This window comes from Punica granatum, chromosome 1 (assembly GCF_007655135.1).
Source record: "Punica granatum isolate Tunisia-2019 chromosome 1, ASM765513v2, whole genome shotgun sequence".
Lineage (NCBI taxonomy): Eukaryota > Viridiplantae > Streptophyta > Magnoliopsida > Myrtales > Lythraceae > Punica > Punica granatum.
The window spans coordinates 18301552-18306813 of record NC_045127.1 but is presented as its reverse complement, the minus strand read 5'-3'; positions in this window follow the sequence as shown (position 1 = coordinate 18306813).

The window sequence follows — 5262 nt, the reverse complement described above, 5'->3', positions numbered from 1 at the left end:
ATCACGGTGAATTAGAGCGGAATAATAACCGAATGCGAATCGACTGGAATTCGACCCTTTTTGTAATTTTTTGTTATTATTTTCGAGATCATTGTAAGGATTTTATTTTGTAAATTCATTCTGTAAGAATTCCAGTTGGTAAATGAACGGTCCGAGAGTCGAGTTAATCGAGTCCGTCTAATGCTTGCCTAAAGGAAAGTAAATCCAAGATCACACGGTTCAAGTTCACGCAGGGATTCAACCTCCATGGTTTGATAAACTGTAACGCGAGATTGTGAACTAATTCCCTGACACACAGATTTACCTCTCTCTCGGCTTCTCAACCGATATTGTTTGATTCGTCGAACTTACGGTGTCAAAACGTACGAGCGGAGCGCAACTTAATTCATGCGGTAAATAATAAAACATGCAAGCGTAACAAACCAGAGTATCGAAAGGGCGTGCGGGATATAGGCCCGTACGTAACAAGAACCCCTGAACTCGGACTTTCCGGTTCTGCACAGATCAATACTTAACAACAACTAGGTGTTCCATACCCCTAGACCCGGGTAACTTATCTGCCATCGAACTTTGGGTCATAAAATGATCAGTGGCGACTCAATTTCACGCGTGTCCATCACGCGTCCTCACGAGAAGGTGGACACTCCCAAGCAGCGCGATCCAAAAGCGCGCATGCGGGCCCCGACGTGAGTCCACATTCGGGTCCGTACAGCTTGGGGACTCTACTGGGGACATCATAGTGGGTTCGGGCTTGATCCCGTTTGCTTTGCTTGTATGTTTATTTATCGTTTTTCGTACATTTATTTCAAGCATATTTACTTTTTACACTTGCATTGCATCATCCTAGCAGAATTCTAAGTATCTCGCCTGAAATCCCACGGGCCCCGAAATAGGAAGCTAGGTTAGTTAGAGGTTCCGAGTAAAGGAACGGATCGAGTAGGCTCTGCCACCAAACCGGCTCCAAAAGATCCTCGCTCGATTTCAAGGAGTTGACGCCCTTGAATCGAGAGCCCCCATCCCTAGTTAGTGGTTTTTCCAGTATAACACTGAAACCATGCATAAACAAGGACTGTCGTGCTGGACCAAAATTGCCTTCGTGCAGTCAATCGACTTAAAGTCCGGTCTTTGAGTCGGCCCCTAGTTTTCTTTTAGGCGGGCCTTTTGTTGTTTTTCTACAATGAGCGATGTACATTGTAAGAGATACAGTTATACTTTACTTTTCTACATTACATGTATGTTTTCAAAACAACCTAGGACATTGCATCAGTTTGGTTTTAAACGTTGAACCGACATTCTCTGCATTTAGGTAAGGATGGATCACTCATATCCCTGTCTTAGGCTCGATGTCATCATCACACCAGCAGCGGACATCATGCGCCTTTGGAGAACATTTTGCCCTGTTGACTGCGCATTTCTCCGACTCATCATAGGAGACTTGCCACTGCTTGCTGATTCTCCCATCGATTGGACCTTGCTCAGAACAACAATAAGCTTATGGGACACTCAGCACGCCGTATTCAACTTTCAGGGGACAGAGCTAGCCCCCATAGTAGAGGAATACGAGGCACTCATTCAGAGGCCCATGCCCACTCGCGACATCGTGGTGCCCAACCAGTATGCCAGGATACAGAGTAGACTAGCCGTTGTTTTAGGTCTTCGCGGTGAAGAAATTCGTCGCGAGCTTCAGTATGGATGGGAGCACGGCATTATGACTGAATGGCTTATAGACTTTATAGACTTCATACACATCCGTGCACTCCGTGCTACCGTAGAGTCTTATCATCGTGACGCCTGCCACAAATTCATCCTGCTCATCTTTGGGACTATTCTGTTCCCATCCGCATCCAACCTCATAGACGGGGCCCAAGTCGTTCTCCAAGTGGTAGGAGGCCATAGTTATGTTGAAGCCGTCTTGGCTGAGACTGTTCGGTCTCTTGACTATGTATGAGAGGTTCGGCGCGGCAGAATGAGAGGGTCTCCAAACCTCCTGCAGATTTGGCTCCTCTCACACATTAGACCGTTCAACTTATCCCACCCATTTTCCTATTTCACTGACGAACACTCCCTCATCGCTCGTCTGCTTCATGTGTTTCAACCTTTCGAGCATAACTACACCGATTAGAGGCAATTCATGGAGGATCTTACTCCAGCACAATTTTTGTGGGGGCTCACTGGAATCTCGGCTGTTCCATGGCTATCAGATGTCCATCAGTGGTAGGACTTCCTTTAATCAGTCATTTGGGGAGCACACTTGTTTTCCCAGTCCGAGTCATCAGACAACTTGGCGGCTTACAGGATATTCCCGCCGAAGCGAACCGCACTCATCATCGGTTCATGTGGGCAGGATATTCCCGCTGAAATCATGACCATGTTCCAAGATCTGAATCGGGCTTCCTCGAGCTTCACTCCGCCTCCGGAGCACAGGGCAACTGTAGATTCGAACCCGATGGTCCCACCGATTTATGTTTCGGAAAGCGAGGACGTGTCTTTCTCTGCAATGACGCACGTGCCGGCAGTCCATCCGATCAATGATCCTTTGCCGCCACCCCTTGCTCCTACGTATGTTCCATTGCCATCAGCAGCCTTTCTTTTCGCAGACTTCGCTGTGCATGCATCGCCGCCATTAGCCATGTCGGCTCAACACCCTGTCTATATAGTGCTACCTCCAACAGTTCCTTCGATGATGAGCGCACCCGCTCCTGCTCATACTACTGAGCCTTTTCCTTTCCAAGTTTCACAACCCTACATGGACCTTTCTTACCAAGCTCCACCTCTACTAAATATTCCTCCCCTTGAACCCGGTACGCCTTCTCAAGCAGCCCATGCAGCTCCATTGACAAACTTTCTCCCCGAAGCGGAGACACAGGAGGACAAAAGACTGAAGAAGATGGAAGAGACGATCAAAGCCCTCCAAGCAGGGAGTTCTCGTTTTGATTACGACGATCAAAACTGGAATTTCTTCCCGGGCTTGCCACTGCCCCCGAAGATCAAAATCCCGGACTTCGAGAGACATGACGGGACCAAGGATCCGCGACATCATCTCCGCCACTATCAGAGCAAAATGCTGCCATACTGGGATTACGAAGAGTTTGTCATTCAAACTTTTCAAGATAGTCTTATGGGATCAGCCTTAGATTGGTTTATGACCTTGAAGGCCGGTGACATCCCCACATGAACAGATCTCTCTTAGAAGTTCCTTGACCAGTATCGATTCTGCGCAGAGACAACCCCTACTCTCCTCAATCTCAGCCTGATGTAGATGAAAGAAGATCAGACCTTTGAGGCATATGCAGCCGAGTGGAAGGGAAAAGCAGCGAAACATATTCCCCTGATCACCGAGCGACAGCAAGTCCAGCTGTTCCACTCCATGCTCAAGGGTGCATACTATTCACACCTTTTGGTTCATACTTCCTCATTCTCAGACCTGATCGAAGCAGGAAAGAAGCTTGACACGGGTGTTAAGATGGGGAGGATTGATGGCCCATCGAGGAAGAAGGACAAAGAGACATCGAAGAAGCAGACTGCTGGAACCTCCAGGAGAGACAAGGATACGACCATTGGCACTGTTAATTCCGGGCGCCAGACTTCGCAGCCAATTTCGGTGGACTACACCCCTGCACCGCAGACTTCTCAGGCATATGCACACCCCGAGCATTATACGCAGCTCTATCTAGCGCAACACGCATACTCCCCGGCTATCCCCACTGTTATTCAGTCGCCACCGCCGCAACAGTACGCTCCTGCTCAGGCTCAACAAGGTAGATCCCCGACTTCGAGATCTCCTCAGCCGGCTCAACGTGCTCCAGTCCCGAGAACTCAACAGGGCAATGCTGCTCAATCGCGTCCGCGCAAGCAGTACACCACTATACCAGCTCTTCCCTCCCACATATTCAGGCAGCTTCTCGCTGGTAATAAGATCAAAACAGAGGCGCCCGGTCCCAACTTCGACCCTACAGTGCAGAATCAAAACTTGCGCTGTGAATTTCATCAGGGTGCTCTTGGTCACACTCTGGACAATTACTAGAGACTTCGGGACAGAATCCAGGAGATGATTGACGCAAGACAGATTTCCTTCAATGAGATGAAAAAGCCGAATGTGTGCGTGAACCCTCTCCCTGACCATGGATCAGGTCCAGGACCTTCCATCAACATGATTAGCATAGCTGCTATCAGAGAAGAAGAAGACGTCTAGGTGACTCCGATTCAGTTCATCATCCACTGTACTCCAGCAGAAGTGGCAGCTACTTCCGCCCCATTCGTCATCTAGGTTCCTGCAAAGGAACCATATCGGGACCACCAAGTTCCCCGGAATTACGGGGGCGAGGTTGCTAATACGGAGCAGGAAACGAACGCGATGGGTATCACGCGCTCAGGTCGCATTTATCAGGGCCTAGAGCCTGCAGACAAAGGGAAGGCTCCTGCTGCTTCATTTTCAGCCGTTCCAGAAGCCGCATCACTCCCTACGAAGAAGGTCACCAAGCAGGAAGCTAAAGCCTTCATGAAGGTGATCAAAGCAAGTGAGTACAAGGTTGTTGAGCAGATGGGCAAGTCACCAGCCCACATTTCACTGCTTGCCTTGCTTTTGAGCTCCGAGCCGCATCGGGATGCTCTGCTGAAGGTCCTTACGGTCGCACAAGTCCCTAAGGAGACTGCACCAGATAGGATCGAAGAGATTGTCAATTCCATCTTCTCGAATCAGATTTCCTTCGCCGAGGATGAACTTCCGTCTGAAGGTCAGGGACACTTGCGAGCATTGCACATAGTTTGCAAGTGCAACAATCACGTCGTCGGTCAAGTCATGATCGACAACGGCTCCGCTCTTAACATTTGCCCAGTCTCCACGCTGAAACAGATGAACGTGGATATGAGCCGCATTCGTGCAAGCAAGACCACTGCTCAAGCCTTTGATGGCTTCAGGAGAGAAGTGAATGGAGAAATCGATCTCTTGATCGATATGGGTCCTTGCTCATTCTCTGTCACCTTCCAGATCCTCGAGATTCCCAATGCTTTCAGTCTGCTACTTGGGAGGCCATGGATTCACGCCGCCGGCGTTGTTCCTTCATCACTGCATCAGAAGCTGAAATTCTTCGTCGAAGGCAAACTCATCACTGTCAACGGCGAAGAAGATTATGCAATCTACAAGGAAATAGTTGTCCTCTACGTCAGCATTGGAGAAGATCAGAATCTTCCCTTTCACTCTTTCAACATCGTTTCCACAACTCGAGATTATTGAGAAGTCGGTCCATCCCGGGACGATCGCAT